The following is an 8,520-nucleotide window of genomic DNA, read 5'->3' as shown; positions in this document are numbered from 1 at the left end:
CGGCCCCTTGGCCACCGCATCAAGGGGTCCTGAATAATAATAACCCACCAGACGATGCCTATCTCCATGCTCCTGCACCAGCACAGCAGCTCACAACCCATTTCTTTCACTTACATACAGATTACATACAGATGATCCGTCTGAGGGAATCCAGTCCAGGGCCAGTGCCTGCAAGAAAGCTTGTCTCAAAACATCAAAACCGGTTTCTGCTGCAGGGGTCAAGGCAATTTTGTCTTTAGACTGCACTACCCCCCTTAAACCAATACGTCACTAGACAAGCTCGTTCTGAGAAGGCATTCACCCTGGCTTTATCATGTAGTTGGTTTTATACTCCTTTTTTTTCAAGATCCAGTACTTGGAGTAGCCCGGCCTTATGGATTCCCTCATTAGGTAAAACAATCACAATATCACATAACTCTATTAAGTTAGTTTACATAAATGCTATTTCATGCAGTAATTCCTTATAAAATGCTGCAGTCTGGGCCTAAAATAGGTCTGGGGTGTCCCCCACCCACATCAGTAGTTGAAACTGTACATCTTTACCCAAGCAGACTGTGACAGCTTATATTTGCTTTAAACACAACCCTTGCACCCCTTCTCCTGTAGCCTCCTGTTACCCGTTAGAAAACTTTATATCACATTTTTATGCTGTTTTAGTCTAAAAGTAGGACAGCTGTGCTCCTGTGTCCCCCAGTTACTGCACACTGTAAGATTATTTCACTTTTATTTCAATCCTGAGATAAATTTAGGAAGGCTACAGAGGGGTTTACTAGATTAAAACTTTTAGTTCACGCACGGCTCTCGTTTCAGCTTCTGACATGTTCTTTAATTGTGAATTCAAGCCTCTTTCTTCCAATTTCTCCAAAAAACACCTTTTTTTTAGTAACTGCACACCAGCTTATTAGTAGTTTTGTCTTTGGGGTTTTATATCTCGGTATAACATGAAAGTCGCACAATAATTTCGACAAACTGGCGGCTCCCTTTTCTCCTCCTTGGGAGTCTTTTTACCTCCCATTTGCAGCGCTCGCACTTCTGCATGCATGCTTCGCGAGTTATTAAATCAAATCTCTCTCCGCTGTCCGTAATATCAGGAAAGCATAGTTGTACATTCTTGGCAACATCAGGTTTAACACACTCAAGTAAATTTGTTTTATTACTGTGGAAGTATCTTCATTCACTTCCTTTTCATCGGCTAACCCCGAGTATACTATCCATAAAGCTATAAACCTTTCTGTAAAATCTGAAAACATCCTCACTTCCTTCTGCTGACATGCTGTTACTTTTCTCTAATCAGTTTTCGGTGGGTAATGCTCTTTCAAAAATCTCCACACTGATTCCCACCCTTCTCCCAGATTCTCTCTCAAGGCGTTCTATTTCTTCTTTTGCTTTTTCTTTTTCTGCATATATAACTTCCTTTTGTTCAGCCATTGCTTTTAGCTTTTCCATCAGGGATTTTTGCGTCTCATCTATGATATTCTGTTGAATTCTCAAATATTCCTCTAACTATTGTTTATTTTTATCCAAATGTTCATACACTTTTCTACATTCCTGTTCAGCCTAAATTCCGTCTGACAGTCAATATTTCTTTTAAGTTTCACTTTGGATTAATCAAACTTTTTTTCTTCACACCAAACCATTTTCACGTCTCCCACGCGCCCCGCGGAATCCCCCAGTCGAGACAAACTGACGAACTATCACAATTCGGGAACACGGACCAGGTTCCAAATCCTGGCTTTAAATACACAGTTGAATCGAGTTACCATTTTCGGCTCTTCTGCGAGTACAGTTCTAGTTACTACCTTCAGCCGTACTGCAGTCGTGTACCAGGATGCAACACCTGGATTTTTTCGCACGGGCAGGGCGAGACGCTACTCCTTCAGCAATCCCTCTTTTTCTACCCCACCTTCACAAAACAGGCATCTAAAACACATACACCATTAACTCATTTTTTCTGTTGTACTTGCTTCAGCTTCAGGAAAACCCTGAACCCACCACAGCAACATGGAGAGGACAAGGGACTTTTTAGAAAAGAGGAGTCCTTACCTCTTTTTAGAAGCGTCCGCCTATCTTTTCCTCTCCATGTCCGTGTGGTTTAATTTAGATGGATACTTCTTCATCATTTGGGTCATGTATCCGCCAATCTGCCTCCTCCTTTTTAGAGGACGTTGTAAACCTTTAGGAACAATATGATCTAGCAACAAGGTTATGTCACTGTAATTAGGCTTAAGACAATCGAGAACAAGGCTTGCCTTTCTTCTAAATTCTTTACGGTCATCAGGCAATTTAGGAAAAGACTTAACTAATGCAAATAATTCACTAGGAGACCAATGTCAATGTACATATGCTGGAGTTCCTTCTGGACCTGGAAAAGTGCACATTGGCATTTCACAAACAAGTGAAAAGGCTTTGGCTCCGGACCGCTTTCTAATTTCGGTGGAGACTTTTTCTTTTTAGTACGCATGGCCATGACTTTAGCTGCAGCTTGCTGTTCTTTACTTTCAAGACTAGTCTTTTTTGAAGCTTCCCATTATTTCTGTGATTCCTCTTTCCATTCCATAAGTTTTCCAATTCAATTTCTTTCCTTTCTTCTCCTTCTCTTCTAAGTTTCCCCTTCTTCAGGAAACTTCTTTTTCCTAATTCAACTTTCCTCTGTCGATTCTGATTCACTTACAAAGATAGTTATAGTTATAGTTATATACTTCATAGTTATGGGCCCCTAATTATCATATATAAATTATGTGCAAGTTCCCTTACACCTATTACCCTAGCTTTACAGTTCATGAACATAATTTTTTTTACTCTAACCCAGGCTATAATTGTTTCTCTGAATTTGTCGTACATGTACTTTTGCTGGACTGCTCGGTCCCATTTTCGTCTCTGAATTTAATTTTCCCATTTTTACCGATCGGTGCCTTACTAAGAACCTTATCACATTAACTACTCCGCAGAGCAAAAACCACACGTCTGTGTTAAGATAAGTTCTTTATATGAGTCCTGGACTCATCAAACCCGCGTGAGAACACCCCTGTGGCTCGCTTCTCAAACTATTAATTTTAAAGGATCACTTACTGACGTCAGACAACTGCCAATTCTCCAGACGCGTCTCTGGAAGGATAAACAGTTTATCCTCCGAGGTTCGTCCAATTTGCTAAAATTGTCCGGGTCCGGATGGAGTTTCAGCAGCCGTTCGCGCTCAGGTTTGTGATCCCGGACGAGCCCCCAAATTGTCATGGAAATATAACTATCAAGGAAGCCACAAGAGAGAGTTCTCACCTGAGTAAGGTCTTTATTTCAATATTGCAATATTGGGAGCCCTGCTGCCACTTCGCAAAGTGCAACCAGAGACTCAATTTGTTACAAGCAGAACAGGGTTTTTATAAGACGTTGCGCTGTAAAAATGTTCAGCACTTGGTCCCTTCTAAAACTTCCCCTTTCTCTAAGAGAAAACAGATTACATCATAGAGCGAGAGAAGAAAAACTAGATTTGTTATTCAAAGCTTATCAGTTACTTTCAGCTAATTCTAATGACCCAGACAGCATATATTGTTTTGGTACATTGTCTTCTAAACTAACCTAAACAGTGTACTTTGTTGACAAACTGATTTCTAAAATTCTGCACGTACTGTAGCACAGCAGTTACATCCTTGAAATATATTATCTAAAAGCACCAATATATTTTTTTCAAAGCTCTCTACATTTTTAAGAATCAGTTTACTTATTAGATTTCCACTTCAGACATCAGGTACTACTGTTGTATTTATGAAAAAGAAACAAAACAAAAAACATACTAACAACTGTGCCATCCTACTCCTTAGTTAATACATTTTATTATTCATAAACAGTTAACATTGTTAGCAAAATATTTTGAATTATATTTAACCCTATTTTTTCTTTAGTTTTGTATTTAACTTTAATTTAATATTATTGATTGCTAATAGTTTATGCTAACACCTAACTTTCTTAATTAGATGTATTTAAAACAGTGAACTAAGTGTAACATACTATTCAGAAATACAATCGAAAATAGTTTTGTGGTGTTTGTATGGATGAAACGTTTCTAAAATGTATAACGTAACAAAATTAAAGACGATTAAAATCTGTAATCTTTCCACTTGTAATGTCATTAGACAGAACAACACGTTTCTGGTTTGTTTTAATTAGTATTAGTTAGTAGTTAGTAGTTTTAATTTAATTAGTATTGCAATTCGCACTGATTCCCTTGCGAAGATATGGACTTAAGAATATTCGTGCCTGGTCAAAAAATGGCATTAAGCACTTAAAATTAATATGGTTAATAATAGTAAACTGTAACATGCTGTAACAAGATCGGTTAAACTGCGAAGAAAATGCTTTCAGAGGAAATGTTTCAGGTGTGAAGAACATAGATCTCCAATGCAATTTCAACCAAACCTGTTCGCACACACCCTGCCCCCACTACCATTAGAATATACACAAAGCACTGAAATCTTTCGAGCTAATGATCAGGTGACCCGAGAGAGAGCGAGAGAAACACCAAGGGGTGCGGAACCAGGGAACTATTTACATGGAAAACGGGCGATCTCCCCAGACTGTCCGCCCGTTTCACTGTTACCTGGATACCTCTTTATTTAGAACTCACTAACACTGATTTTTAGTTTCGAAGGATTCAAGTAGGGTTTTAGATGAAAGGCAGCGACCTTAATCAAGCCCAAATCATAATTGAACCCATTCAGAGCCTACATTACATTTTAGCGTTTCATTCTGAGCAGAAGACCCTCACACCTGAAGAAGGCTTGCGTTTTCTCTCTTCTCTTTTAAGCATGTGTACAATGTGTAATACAATTACAATGTGTAATTACAATGCGAATCGTATGAGGGTGGGGGGGAGGTGTCTTTCGCTGGAAATCTCGCCTGCTTCTACTTTACGAGTACAACCCCCTCTCTGCCGGAGTGCTGGCTGTGACGAATTAAACCGGTTTCACAGGTTTCAATCACAGACCATGTGACATGGGAGTCAGGAAACTAACACACAGCGCCACCAGATTTGATAACACTATAAAAACGCTATAAAATAATGTGACTAGGCACAGAACAAGTTTACAGCACAGTACAATAATAAATGCTGACCATGACTTTAGAAGCATAAATTGCCTTACACTCAATTTAAACACAAGCTGTCTTTAGCCCTCTAAGCTGGTTCATACAGAAATGTAGAGATCCAGGCTCAGAACACGCAGCTTCATTAGCGAATACATATGCAGACATATGCAGACGTTTTACAGAGGATGGATTTTTAGAAACATCCCATCAGTGACATCACTGAAGTCAACTCCTAGGTACTGTAACTGTCGTGTGGATAGTTTCACAAGAATCAGACAAAGGTTTAAGCATCGCTTGTTCTAGATAAAACTGCAAAAAAAACAACAACAACCCATAATGTACTTCTTTGCAGCTCTGTTTGCCCAAATCATATATTCACAACGTGAAATCTAGAAAATAATATTACGTAACCAAAATCCGCAATATGAAAACAGAACCTTTGTAATTGTTGATGGATGATGTACTCGTAACATTTTTTCAAGACGAACTACAACATTTAAAAAATGACTTGTATGTACTTGATATCTCTAATCAATCCACGGGTCCCTGCACAAAACGAAACTAAAACGCATACCGTTTCGCGCTTCTTATTAGTTGCTCAAAAGTAATTTGACCGTATGAAATGTATAATATAAACCTAGAAACATATACGTGAGCAGTACTTAAGCACTGTAGTATCGGTGTTAAGACATACCTCTCAAATACTGTAAATCAAGTTAAAAATATCTCAAGACCGATTCTGGTCATAATGAAACCATGTTTCGTGTATGTTTTCTTTAAAGTACCGAGACCAGCCATATACTGTATGTTTATGTTCCAAAATTAATATCGTTTATGGCCTTCACACGCGTTGCAGTATGCTCCTATTCTTTTTATCCTCAGCTACTAAGATTTCCCTTCAGTGGTAAAATTAGATATGAATATTCAATACTTAAACGGGCACAGTTAAGACATTAAATATACATATACATACTGTATACAGTACAGTTTTCATACGGTAATATGTTTATGTTCCTAAATCAATCTCTTTTATGAGCATGTGAAAGGCATGGTGAATCGATTCTCAAAAATTACTGTACTTTGCATGATTGGAAACAAATGCGTGATTGCGAAATGCTGTGGTGTTACTTTTACAAAGACGGTCAATGAAAAAAAGAATGTTGACCAGGGCAATACTTTGAGTTTACACTTACAGCTTGTCCAAGGTCATTCATTATTAATACTATTAGTAATATCTTCGTTAAAGACTTTGATGGCCACAGCTCAAACATGAGAGGTTGAGCTTTATTAGCTCCACCTTGCGGAAATTCCGGATACTATTATTTTGCTTGTCGTATTATAGGAGAATTTACGGCAACTCGCGGTATTTACCGGTAGCTTGCGGTAGACTGCGTACAGCGTACCGCAAAATAATGCAGTATCACCCGCGCATTTTGAATGGCTGCATCTGTAGGCTGCCAAAAGTCTCCGAAACCAAATTTTGATAGCAGAAAATTCTCACTCGTCCAGAAGTTCCCTTGGGACCCAACATCCAGCACAGAGTGGTAAAAAAGCGTCTTTTTTGTAGACCCTTGCAGCGTGCATTGGTGGTTCAGTGGTAGAATTCTCGCCTGCCACGCGGGAGGCCCGGGTTCGATTCCCGGCCAATGCAGTGGCTTTTGCAGCGAGCAGCTCCATCACTTGCATCCCCTTTCAACTCGCAACTGAAAACCCACTGAAGCTTAGAAGCTGTGAGCCAGGTCAGTACCCGGATGAGGGTGAACTACAGGGAAAAGCAAAGCTCACAGCTGGAAGCGGTGTTAATGGAGCCAGCGGTGGGGCGCTCACCCTGAGGTCTGTGCGGGTCCCAATGCCCCAGTATAGTGACGGAGACGCTGTGTGGTAAAAAGGCGCCGTCTTTTGGATGAGATGTAAAACCGAGGTCATAGCTCTCTGTGGTCATTAAAAGTGACCACCAAAACCTTTGACAAAAGCTCTTGGTAATTGATGGTCTTCAGTAATGCTTCTCCTTTAGGTACATTTGAAATCAGCTGAAAAATGCTGTGAAATGGGGGGGCACTTCAGGCCAGTGTAGGATTTGGGTTACAAGAACCATTAAACAGCACGAGAAAGCCCGTACACTGAATCGCAGGGCTTTCTATTCAAAAAAGGACAAAAGAAACTTCCCTGAATTCCATTTTTTGCAGCACAGAGAGTACAGTCGGCTTGAGGCCTGTTAGCTCAGTTGGTTAGAGCGTGGTGCTAATAACGCCAAGGTCATGGGTTCAATCCCCGTTCGGGCCAGGCAGTCTTCTCCTGTCTTGCCAAAACCCGTTGCTTGCTTGCTGTGGTGAGATTGGGGGTAATGCAAAGACGCCACATACTGCCGACAGACAAGAGTGTTGTGGGAGAAGAGAGAAGTGATTGAAGAGTGTCCTAGGTGGAGCCAAGATGAAGTGTCACAATTGCATAGAGGAGGATTTCAAATGTTTAAGATGGTAAAAATAACCGGAAGTGATCCCCCAGTCCGGCGCAGTCTGATGTACTTCTGTCATATAAAGTGAAACTAGATGTCGAACTGGAGCCTCACCATTTGCATAAGTGAGGCTCCAGTTATACATCTAGTTTCACTTTAAATGACAAAACTGAAGAGACTTAAAAGAGCTGGAGAGGATTTCTTACAACTTTTGAGCCAGCACAGTTTTCGAAAACGTTTTCTTCACGCTGCACTATACAACACAGACAGCCAAGAGTCTCCAAAACAAAACGAATTGACAGATAGGAGAAAAGTCCCACTCGTCCTAAAGTTCCCAAAATCCAGCACTGAGCGTAAACAAAGTGTTCAAGTAGCGTGGGAATGCTACCCCTAATGCTAGCTGGAGTTTGAGCGTCTGGTTCAGAGTTTGCTCAAGAGTTTACCTTTCACAGATGCGCAAAGATGAATGTTGAGGGTGCACGCTTCAAGGCGCCTTACAGTGCAGGGAGTGATTAGAGACGATTCGTGACGTGTGCTCGTTCCCATATACCGTACGCCCCGGGTTGCAGTGCTAGGATGACGTCCAATACCGCTTCAGCACGTAACGGCATTATATTCAAGTGCAGGACATGAGGGTTTTATTTTGTTCGTTTTGTTCTGCTCTGCTTTGCTTTGTTTTGCTTTCCATGGCGTTTGTAAGAGCGTCAATAAAAAGGCGATTCCTGCGTCTAACACGAATGTAAGAGCTATTTCAAGTGCGGCTTCTAAAATGCTTGTAGACTTTTGTCTGTTGTTGATTGTGTTTTTGTGTCTAACAAAGTGCCTTTTTCCTGTCCAGACGGGGAGACTTTATCATTCCCATATGAAGCAACCCTTAAGTCCTCTGAGGCGTGTCTGTCTGCAAGGTTTATATTTTGGAAAGGTTTTTTTTTTTAACGGAGAACGACTTTGAAAAAGATTTCCGCCGGCGTCTCGCGATCCGTGTG

General features: G+C 40.5%; 2 non-coding genes across 2 annotated transcripts; both read left to right on the top strand.

The window, feature by feature from the left end:
• The first annotated feature begins 6,659 nt into the window (after positions 1–6,659).
• Positions 6,660–6,730, top strand: trnag-gcc (transfer RNA glycine (anticodon GCC)). Its single transcript has one exon. It is a non-coding gene; the product is annotated as a tRNA-Gly (tRNA).
• A 558-nt stretch (positions 6,731–7,288) lies between these two features.
• On the top strand, positions 7,289–7,362 carry trnai-aau (transfer RNA isoleucine (anticodon AAU)). The gene has a single exon. It is a non-coding gene; the product is annotated as a tRNA-Ile (tRNA).
• The last annotated feature ends 1,158 nt before the right edge of the window (positions 7,363–8,520 follow it).

This window comes from Atractosteus spatula, unplaced genomic scaffold, assembly GCF_055471065.1.
Source record: "Atractosteus spatula isolate fAtrSpa1 unplaced genomic scaffold, fAtrSpa1.hap1 Scaffold_24, whole genome shotgun sequence".
NCBI classification, from domain to species: Eukaryota; Metazoa; Chordata; class Actinopteri; order Semionotiformes; family Lepisosteidae; genus Atractosteus; species Atractosteus spatula.
This window is presented reverse-complemented; position numbering and strand designations above follow the sequence as displayed.